Source organism: Ruditapes philippinarum, unplaced genomic scaffold, assembly GCF_026571515.1.
Source record: "Ruditapes philippinarum isolate M1 unplaced genomic scaffold, ASM2657151v2 ctg4812_1_1_1_1, whole genome shotgun sequence".
In the NCBI taxonomy this organism is placed as follows: domain Eukaryota; kingdom Metazoa; phylum Mollusca; class Bivalvia; order Venerida; family Veneridae; genus Ruditapes; species Ruditapes philippinarum.
The window spans coordinates 20,494-33,086 of NW_026858186.1; positions in this window are offsets into that span (position 1 = coordinate 20,494).

The window sequence follows — 12,593 nt, forward strand, 5'->3', positions numbered from 1 at the left end:
TCGGTTTGCAATATTCCTGGAAAATACCAGTCTTTTCTACAATTTTCTACATTTAAAGTCATAAGCAGTGTTGTTAATACTTATCTGGTCAACGTTATTAATGGTTTTTTAATAAAACTACAATATAATCTTGAATTTATTCAAGGACATGAAAGGGCAATTAGGTAACTGGGTCGTAACAGTTGTTAAATGAAATATGAAAACATTAAATTTTCATTTCTTGATATTTAATCTTAACTAATTTTTTTTTATTGGAAGCTGTATGACACAAATTATTTTTTACTCATAATATTAACAATCTTCACGTTTAAATAGTTTGCTGACCTAAATTTGTAAAAGTGTAAACTTGACACTTTTAGAAATATCAAGGATTCAAGTGACATAGTCAAGAATTATATGAAATATTGATAAATTCAATAATATTTTGTTCAAAACATTGTATTATCTGCTATATATTAATATGTGATATTCAATCATGTACCCCATACTTACCAACAGCATCCATATATAATTCTTTAAAATTTGTAGTTTTTTGCATGTTGGACACTACAATCTATCGAAGTAATTTTTTTATGAAAATACATGCCTTTAATTATGAGACAATTCCCTTTTAATGTATTGAAAAATTAATAAAAATAAACTTACTGGAAACTTTATTAACATTAAAGAGATACATCAAAGAAGAAAGCTTCCAAGGCGCATTACCATTGTTTTTTTTTGTGTCACGAAGATTCAAGGCACCGACCTGCACAACAATATACTTTAGTTTTCCAGTAACAGTCCCTCCCCTGTGAACTAGATTAGTCTCCATATACTTGTCCCTCATCACTGTTTGTTTGAATCCCGTTAAGGACTTCGGATTCTTTCATGTGAGTAAGCTACGAAACCTTGGTAGTGCTTACTCATGCCCATGTAAAGCTGGTCTTAATTAGACGTTTAAAAAGTTATTAGAAGACATATATTTCTTATTTGTATAAAAAAAACCTTAAACCTTAAGTTGCAAAATAGAGAAAATAAGAATCCCTAAGGAAGCCCAAAACGACAAAATTGAAACTGTTGCAGTCTCAGTTTGATTGAGCCTGTTCATGGACGGTACTGTAAAGTGCAAATCATCGTCCACGCCCCATAGCACCGGCTAAAGCGGAATTCAACATTTAAACATGAAATGGTAAACTTTTGAATTTAAAAACATCCGCAGATGTGTTCATTCGGCGGTTATGCAACGTTCAAATTAGGTTTTTGTTCTATATAGTAAAACTTATAGTATAAGTAAAACTTCCTAGAAATATCTAAGTCCTTGCTTTTTAAAATACTTATTAGGTTTTACAAATCATAAAAAGAAGTAACAAAGCCGTTTTAAGGCTTTTAAAACTCCTTATTAGGAGTTAAACTGTTTCTTTAAGAACATAAAGATTTTTTACTAGACGGTTCCTGACACTTTTGGAAGAGTTGTCATTTATATGAGATTTTCGACCGTGCGACCACATACACGCATCGAGGACATATTGTTAGGAAAGTGACCGTGCGACCACATACACGCATCACAGGATTCCCCTTTTCTTACAAGAAAAGAACAAAACAGCTGTCCTCCCTTTTATTAAAGGGCAGCCTTTAAAAATATGCTACTTGAAAGCCGTCTTTTCAATCTTTATAAAATAGAGAAAAACAGAATCCCTGAAGAACGCCCAACACGACAAAATTGTAAATTGTTGCAGGCTCGGTTTGATTGAGCCTGTTCATGGACGGAACTGGAAAGTGGAAGTTACCGTCCACGCCCCCGAGCATCGGCTTAAGCAGAATTCAACATTTAAACATGAAAAAGTAAAATTTTGAATTTAGAAACATCCACAGATGTGTTCATACGGCAGATATCATGGAACCTTTAATGTGACACATCCGTGCCATTCCATGAAAAGAGGCGTATGGTCCCCAAGTAATAAAAAGATTGTGCCCTAAACGAAAAACTAATTAAAATGAAATTTTGAAAGGGGATCAGAGGTTATGAAGCCTGCATATCACAGATAAGACGTCAAAAGACAAATTTAAAAAGCAGGCAACATATCCTAAAACAGAAAAACAGAATCCCTGAAGAACGCCCAACACGACAAAATTGTAAAATGTTGCAGGCTCGGTTTGATTGAGCCTGTTCATGGACGGTACTGGAAAGTGCAAGTTACCGTCCACGCCCCCTAGCACCGTCTTAAGCAGAATAAGTTTTGTTACAATGACAAATATCATTTTACAAACACTTGTAAACTAAAATCATTTAAAAGAAACGTCATTATTGTTTTCGTTCACAGAAATAAAGAGTCTTAATGAATCAGAGAACTAATCATAATGAAGAATTACATTCTAAAAAGTTGAAATAAGCTGTTCATTTATAAGATATTTGTTTACTGGTTAGCTTTAACCTGTTAATAATGATTAAATAAAAACCTTTTTCCAGATAAATAGATACTTCTCTTTGATAAGAAACAGTAACAGTATCATAAATCAGTGGTAATATAAATTGTAAATTAATACTAGTCTATATTGAAAAGAAAAGAAGAACACTTGAGATCATTTGTTACTAAATAAGCAAATGTCAGCAAATTGTTTAGACTGAAACAGTATAACGTCCTCATATGAGAAGAGAAATTGAATAAGTAAAATGAACCGCGCCATGACAAAACCAACGTAATGCGCTTGCGACCAGCATGGATCCAGACCAGCCTGCGCCTCCGCGCACTCTGATCAGGATCCATGCTGTTCGCTAACGAACCCTATAACAAGTAGGGAAACTGATAGCGAACAGTATGGATCCTGATCAGACTGCGCGGATGCACAGGCTGGTATGGATCTATGCTGGTCGCAAACCCACTATGTTGGTTTTGTCATGACGTGGCTCAAATGATAACTAAACAATACATTAACAAAAGGTGAAGAAATGGGATAGTCTGTTACTTGGTGTTAGTAAGCCTGGGATTCAGGCGTTAATATTTGTTTGCGTTTTCATAACATATGTTTTGCTTATTCGTAACATACGCGCTATTTCGTATACGTTCGTGTTTTTGATAGTAAACATAAATAATGTTGAGCAAAGGAACTGGAATTTTTCATGAGAGTCATTGGAGCTAAACAGCGAAAATAATGATGTTTGCATTCAATTTAATGTATGACAAATATTACATATCTTAAAAATAAATATTTAACAAGCTAAAACGATAGACAAATCATTTTGCTGCGAACAAATAGACAAACAATAATGTTTCTGTTAAACAGCGCAGTAACCATTTGATTGACATTAAACATATTTAACGTCTTTAAGATACCTTGACTTTTTACAAAGACAATGTGAATTAGAGGTATAAGAAATAAGCACTTTTTTAATTGCTAAATCCAATAAAATCTTTCAAGTGAGAGACAAGCCATTTTCAGTTCCATCTAATTGTGATTTTGCCCTAGATGAATACCACAATGTTTTATTTATTCTTGATTCTTTGTTACATATAACGATATTTGCGCCGAGCATTGATGATTTAGAATTTTCTTTAAGAGTATATATTAAATACGTTCTAGCTGTAATCTTAGAAACAATTAAGAATGTCAATGATGTTCGTTAAAACACACCGTTATCAATTGATATTGGTTCTTTATGGAAAAAAACAGTGAAAAAATAAATATATCAAATTCCACCGACTTGCCCGCTGATGTATTTGGCATTATAATATTATTTTTGTATAATGGTTAAAACAATGCGTCTGCAAATATTTGTCATGAGTTGGCAAAGTATGCTGTCTTTCAAAGAGTTAAATAATATTTGCATCTACTGTACACATTAAAATCAATAATGGTCCAGTCGTTGTCTTTAATGTGCAGCACAGTGAACTATCTTGGCAATAAAAAAAGTATTTAGTAGATCTATGTAATGCTTCTGAATCTGAAAAAAAAATGTATTTTACTTGGCAAAGTAGCCAATTGATACATATTTCAAGAATGAATATATAGATTTTTGCTATATGGTGCAATAACAAGAATTGCTTTTTTCAAACACATGCATTTAAAGATCATGACATATATATGAGCCTTTTTTACTAAACGAAAGTTCTAGTTCTGAGAGTAACTTAGTATTTAAGTGTCTAGTCCTTCCATTCAACGTTGAGTCGCTTGATGCGGAAAGCTTTTAATAATATATAAGATTTACAAATCGCAAGTAACAACTGTTCAGGCAAGACCTATTTGTTTTTACTTGATATAGATCTAGCATTGAGATAAAACTAGACCAAGCAGGTAATTGTTTAATTAACGCAGAGTCATTTGGTGCCAAGTGCTTTTTGCTGAATGTTTTTATGATTATAATGATCTAAATATGCAACAAAAATCTTTTATTCTCAGTGGGTATCCTGCTATTTTATCAGCGGAAAACATTACAATTTGTAAAATATTAACACTGACATTCAACCTTGCCTCAAAAAATGCTCTTAAAAATAATAGAAAGGTGAACGTAAGGAACTGTCGTTTGACAGTATTTTTATTTCAGTTATACTAAAAACTAGTAGTGATTTAAATACAAGTAAACAATTTAAATTATTTATTAGTCGCATAATCTAAATTATCTAAAGAACGAATCTAACGGCAGATAAATTGTATTAAAGTGGTTTTGTCCACAATAGGAACATCTTTCATAAATATTTCAGATAATAATTTATAAAAGCAATTGAATTGTATATTATGTGGGTAGACTATGTGTATATGTTTCTTGAAAATAAAATGGTTAATAGGGTGTGGTGTGATTTAGTATCATGAATATTTATATTATAAGTTATAAAGATTTTTGACAGGATATATGTTCCAATATGGACCTATTTACGGAAGCTTATCAGGGCCTCCACTTATCTAAAAGTTTCACGTCATGTCAACTTGTGTCTTCTCGTTTTGACCAAATACATTCCATGAAGACGTTATGATTAATACGTAATACATAAAACATTCCGTGAAGACGTTATGATTTATACATAATACGTAGAAGTTTTTAATCATCGCAAAAAAACTTTGTTGAAGTACGTGAGCTATTTGTTAATGCAAGTAACGTCTTTGCGTCTTACTAAATATTTCAGCAAAGTCGTGAAATCAAGAACTTTCGACAGCATTTTTGTCGAAGAGACAAAAGTTTCAAGCATTTCGAGAAAAATTGAGTTGCAAAGCCTAAAAACTTCTCATCTTTGTCAGTAAATTTTATTAAGAAATGCAAAAATATCTTGTCAATGCGAATAAAAATAAGTTGACTTAGCGCAAAACATCTCACCAACTGTAGGCCCTGATACGCTTCCGTACCTATTCATTTTTCTAAAATAAATGTGTCCATGCTGGAAAGTTAATGATAATTATAAATGTTCAGTTAACTACAAATATCTAATGAACAATTTAAGATACAATTAAATATACTTAATTGACTATTAAAGATACTTAATTGACTTTGAGAAACAAAATGACATTTAAGCTGCATATAAAGTAATTTTGTAACGATATTTAATTTAATTTCACTTAAAGGGACATTGTGCCTCAGAAACATATAAATGTTTACTTCTTCAGAAAGGGCAAACATAAATTTTGTAATGTTTAAATAATGGTTTTACTGAATGTTAGATGCTTGTTATCTGAAGAAAGTAGCTATAAATGTGAAATAATTTGTCATAAACGTAGCAAAAATATAACAAAGAAATATTCTGACGTCCATACAAAATACTTATTCTATATATCTGTACTTATTGCTTAAAATCAATAGATGAAAAATATGGTTCAGGTTATAAGCCAGTGAATAGTTTTTTTTGGATATTTCATGTATAAAAGTAAACCTAAAGAATTTTTTTTTGAGAAATTAAAATAAAAGCATTTCTGAGACATATTGTGCCTTTAAATACAGAAGAGTTTTAAATAGTAAACAATTTGTCAAGATAACAAAAATTTAGTAAAGCGAGCATAAGGCACTGACAATCTCTTTAATTTATCTCCAATTACTTTACATGAAAGTAGAAATATGGGAATAAAATAAGAAAATTCAGATTTACATGTATTTTGTACATGTCACATAAAATGTAATATTGCAAATACAATGTATTTATATTCTTGTTCTCAAATTTAAAATATATACTTCTAATGATTCATGTTTTTAGCCTTTGTTTATTGATTTGGAAACGATCTGCTTAAAAGCTATATCCACATGCCGTTTGTTTTAACTATATATCACATAATTATCAATAAATGTTTTCCATTGAAATATATATTGTGAATGCAAAGCATATAGTATGGCTTTTTCTTGTCTTGGTAAATACACAAAGAATGTTAAAGTGAAGGACATAAAAACATTTTTTGTCATTGACATGTACGATCAATTACAGAGCACTTATCGACATTATTGTCGCCAAGAGTTATTATTGGTGCCCTGAAAAAAGGTATAAGTGCTACTTTAAAATGTTGAATTCTGGTGAGGCCGATGACGGTTGCTTGCAATTTCCAGTACTGTCTATGAACATACTCTATCAAACCGAGCCTGCAACATTTGTAATTTTGCCATTTCGGGCGTTCTTTAGGGATTCTGTTCTTATTTTCCAGCTTTACTGGTAGAGGAACACCCCTTGTCCCCATATGTGTATTATTTCAGGCATAAACGGGTACCTGAATAGAACTATCAACAGTCAGTTAAGCTTGTCGGAAAGGATTCAAAGTCCCTGGCAAAAGTCGTTCCCAAAGCGATACGGGACAAGTAGTTTAAAGTCACTGACCTTGACCACTCGACCGGAATACGCACATTACAAGTATTTAGGCATTGTTTGAAATAGAGAAAATAAGAATCCCTAAGGAAAGTCAAACACGGCAAAATTGAAAATGTTACAGGCTCGGTTTGATTGAGCATAATTCATGGACGGTACTGTGAACTGCAAACTACCGTCCACGCCCCCACTAGCACAGGCTTAAGCAGAATTTAACATGAACTGGTACAATTTGGAATTTTGAAACATCCGCAGATGTGTTCATATGGCAGTTATCATGGAACCTTCAATGTGACACGTAAGTGCTATTCCACGATAAGCGGCATATGGTCCCCAAGTAATAAAATGCGTGTGCCCTAAACGAGAAAATAATGGGCGGAACTAAATAAAATGGAATTTTGAAAGGGGATCAGAGGTTATGGAAACCTAAGTGTGAAAATCGATTGTATACTATCCTTGGAATTGACAGAGAAAGCGTTAATTATCAATTTATCAAAATATCTCATATAATCGGAAATATTATATTTTCGGTTAAAACGATATGTTTTCCTTCTAGTAAATCATTGATACAACCCGCAAATAAAATGAATTACTTTAATTTCCCTTCACTGATTAGGTTTCTTCTACCTACGGAACACCATCGTTTACTGACTTTCATAACACGTTTCTTAGTAGAATGTCTACGCCACAGGGATCATCCTTTCCCCCACATTTTTATAAACCACATCAGTGGATGTCAAGTGCCGTGTGTCAGATGTATAAAGTTGCCCCGTACTTACCTATTTTTTGGTTCTTCGGGAACATTGGTTTCAGCACATTAAGTGTTGAAAATTGAGTACCGCTCAAGCCGGTGCTAATGGACGTGAGGGATGTTGCAATGTTTCATTATCCCTCATGTACAGTCTGCAATTGTCATGTAATGTTATTGTTTTTAATGCTTTCGAAGGATCAATCGTTTTCCATATTTTTATAATATCATTCATTTGTTGTATGTTTAAACGTTAAGGCAAACTTGGTTTGTTGTATTTAAAATAAGTTAAATAATAAGTCGTCTGCCTTTCATCAAACACCGCCTTCTTGTCTTCAGATATTTTTATTGTAGACTGTCATAGATGTTCCAAGGTGGCCATAAATGTCGGCTTATTAATATTAAGCTGCACCTGACTAAGAAATTGACCGCATACACAATTTAAAAAAAAATCACTGCAAAATTTGTACACGCGGCTTAAGGTAGAGCAAAAGTGCTAAATACCTTAAACAAGTTAATTTTCTTGATGTAACTACATTTTATAATTAATCAAGTAAGTTTGATGGCTCATACGTCACTGACAGCAAATACCATGAAAACTTATTGTTAACTACGTAAGATCTATTTTAAATTGTTTATCATATCATGAAAATCACGAACCAGACTGATATTAATTTGTTAGTCTTTTGAAGACATGTCACTTTAACCTGTTTTGTTGAAGTTGAATATTTAAATACCTGGTGGTCAGGTGAGTTAGTGTATTCGTAATGTGAAACTATACAAAAAACGTCTATATGATTTTGTCTGCAAGATATAAAGTTTTGTTTTCTTCCTTAATATTTTAGAAAAGTATGACGTGTTGAATATGATATTGTACTATATTTCTAAATTCAGGGACATATTAGATTTACAAAAACTATACTTTTAAACTTGGCTAGACGACACATGAGTACATCTTTTTGTTTTTAAGGGTGTATCAGATAATATTTAATGTTCGGATTTAAAAATAAATGAAAATTAAATTAACAAGACAAAACGACGCAATAAATTTTATTGTGTAAATTCACTCAAGGACCTCTTTAATGCAATTCAATAAGAAAACATAATAGATTATTGAAGGAGATAAACTTGTATTCTAGGATCTAATTGGCTCATTTTTGTTGTCATTTACAAAGTTTAACATCACATTTAAGCCTATTATAGCATTCGACACGATATGGCCAGTTATGTGTTGACGTGCCGTAAAAATCCAAACAAACAAACAAACATTTAACTGCTGTAGAAACTGCTTTCACAAATGCGTCGATCACTTCATAAATTAGATATATATATATATTATAGACAAAATATGATGTATTATACTTAATACGTGATCATTTATTGTTAAATGCCTTATGCCGTTATATAAAAGAAAAATGAAGAATACTGACTCTGCATAGTTGGTAAAGAAGTATTCAATGTAGTTATTTCTTCTAAATTTACGTTTTGGTCGTTCTGAAAGATTCCGTTTTTCTTAGCGTTGTTTGTGCCGTGTAGAGGCTGTTAAAAGTATCCTGGTATATTCAAGGTCGAATATTTTATTAGCGGTCCTTGAATTCTTATAAAAATATCTTTAATTTTTTTCTAGCCGACCTTATACGTTGGATGGCTCTAGTATTCCTACAAAATATATTTTGGCTATTTCATTTCGTTAATGGCACAAGCACTCTTTGACTTGGGGAATGGCACAAATGACAATATTGCTTTTGTGAGCGTTCTTTAAAAAAAATCTGTTTTTCTACATAATATAAAATAACAACATGTGTGTAGGTGTTGTGTGATTCGTTTTGTCATCCTTTAATTCAATTGTTTTGTCGTTAATGCTTTAAATTCAATAAATTTTGTATATAATTTTATACTTATGTCCCATGGTGACATAGCCTTGTTTGTGATTTGATTATCTGTTTTCTTGAACGCGTAAACGTCTATTCCCTAATGAAAAAATCATCGCGATCATGATATATGTTCGTAATAACGATTGTCATACAATTCAAGAACATATAGTAATTTGATATTTTATTTCAAATATTGCATTTGCACTACAATATGTTTAATTTAGATTATTATTCACGTTTTGCAATGTAACGGAATTGAGACCATTTCATGTAATTCCTGGACAATGTTTTTAATTAATGGATTAGCTCAAAGATTGTACTGTAAATAAAATGAGAACAAAGACCAACATAAATAGCAGCAAGGCAAGGCAACATTCACAGAATGTTTGTGCATCCGGTGTCCTGTGGAGCATCTTCCCACTGATCCAGTTGTTGGATGGTGTTGCGGAATGCGATCATTGAATGCCGCCCTTTCTTGTTGTTCTTTCTTAGGTTAAATATTTTAGAATCAGAATACAATGTGATAATGCCATCTGTTTTACACATTAAGATACATTATGGTCATCAATGCTATTTCTTTGATTTTATATTTAAAGTACTGTTATATTTTCAAAATTTGTACTTATTGGCACTGCTTTCATTCTTTTGTTTCTTTTGCTACACTGTATTGGTAAAATAATACATGAAGTGACTAAGTATAATTTATGGAAGTCAATGTCAAAATACTACTTTATTTCACCCTTATTTCACATTCAGCACAATTTTTAACGTGATAAGCATTTTTGTGTTTTTCATAATTTATTAAAACGTTATAATACAAATGTTTACAATTAGCCGCTTAAAGGGAACATTCAAATTCAATTTTATTGTCATTATATCTGTACCAATACATCCCAAATCAAATTGTTATAGTAATTTCTTGAATGATTTTTTATCGTATTTGACGATTTTGAAAAACAATTTTAGAACATTTTCTTTTAAAGAAATAACTTCGTGTATGTTTATTAATTCAAATATGTTTTTTTATTTGAAATTTGAAGAAAACATTGGATAAGTATGTTTATGTCTTTTATCAAATTTCGCCTCTTGGCGCATTAAAATTTGAGTTGTCAATTAACACGTTACTGTAAATAGAGGTAATAAATTTGGTTTCCAAAGACACCACATAAATGAACTTTATAAAGCGATTATTAATGATGGGTATCAGTTAAAAGCCATAGTTTGATAAATGAATCATTACGTCTCCCGTTTTTGTGTCGCCTCTACGGAGTAGTGGCGACATATAGGGATCACTTCTCCGTCGCCTGTCTGTCCGTCTGTCTGTCCGTGACAAAACTTGTCCGGACTACTCCTCATAAAATACTGGTGCAATTTCATCCAAACTTTAAAGGAATGATCAGTACCAAGTCTAGTTGTGCATATTGTCAGCATTTTCCGGTTCAGTGATTTTTGTCAGAGTTATGGCCCTTTAATAATTTTTAATTTTAAAGTTTGTCCGGACTACTTCTCTTATACCACTAATGCAATTTCAATGAAACTTTACAGGATTGATCTGTAGCTCAAGTCCTTGCGCATATTGCACTGGTTTTTCGGTTGAATGATTTTTGGCCGAGTTATGGCCCTTTGATAAAAAGGTGTTTTTTTCTGTGTGTTGCCAGATACGCAAAAGCTTGTCCGGACTACTCCTCATAAACTCATAAACTACTGGTGCAATTTTATCCAAACTTTACAGGAATGATCAGTTCCAAGTCTAGTTGTGCACTGTCTGTCTGTCTGTCCGTCTGTCACAAAATTTGTCCCAACATGAAATTGGCCATCATGAGGCGACACATGTGATAACTGATCGCTCTTGTTCATTAACACGTTAAAGAATATTGTGCTGCCCTTTCTGTAATTCAAATATATGGCTTTTTTATCATGGTGTGAATTCAAAGTCATAGAAATATCTGGAAAAAGGTGATCCCTTGGGAGCATTAAAACAGTACAATTACATGAAAATTGCAGACTCGGAATGATCGAGTCTATACATGAGCAATCATGAAAAATGCAACATCCCTAACGCCCGCCATAGCGCCGGCTTGATAGGTATTCAAGAGCGGTTCTCAATTCTTAACACTGAAAGATATAATTGAAAATAATCACATATTATCGATTATACTTTTCACTATGTTTACGTATTCATACGCGCTAACAAAAAGTAAACAAACATGGCGGACTGTACATATTGATGACAAAGGTTGTGGCACAATAACAGAAAAATTTGTGAGAGGTTTTGGGACATTTTATTATGGTAACATGTTTTTTTAACGAATTCTGAATTTGAATATGTAATAGAAGCGGAGAGACTAAAATTAGCAACCAGTTCAACATCGACAGAATCAACAGTACAGACGACAGATCATTTCAAAACCAACACTACCAGGTTCCATCATGTAGAGAAAGAAAACATTCCTGACTTTATTTAAATAATAATCAATCAGAAATACTTAAAGCAAAACTATGTACGGTTTCATGCTTCTTATGTGTTTTTTCGAATCTCGCCGTTAGAGAAACGAGGAGCCTCCATGCAGAGAATTTGCTCAACTTTTGAGCCGCTTTTCCTTAGTTTGGAGAATTCAAATGGTGAGGACAATGAACCTTCAAGTTTCAGGGGAATACTATCAGGTTTTGATAGACAATTACGCAGGCAAGTAAATACTAAATATCACATCAATTCATGTTTTTAACCCCCATTCACCAAACCAACCTTTGAAAAAGTTTAGACCTATTTCGTACTGCATGTTTATTATATATCTGTTGTTATTTAATAATTAACTGTACACAAACAAACGTAAGAGCAATAAATCTAAGTAAGATATTTTGGGAAATATTTTCTACAACTTTCTACTATAACTAATAATCTAAAGAAAAACGAGCCCAAAACATGAACATGATTTTTGTTTTTGTTTTAGGCATAATTATAGGGAATATATTGCCACTGGACCTGGGTTTTCTAAAGTGCGAGAGGCTCTTAAAAGCAAACATTAACAATTTAAATGAAATGGTAAAGGTAACAAGCCACAAAAGAGTGAGCCAATCTTTGATGCAGAAATAATATCTATGTAGGAAACTAATCGAAAGGGATCAAGTACACCGGACAGCATTTTACAAACTCTTTGGTATTATACTCCTTTTTACTTGGTCAAGGGGATGAGCTGAAAACCGTGCCATGTGCTGGGGTGA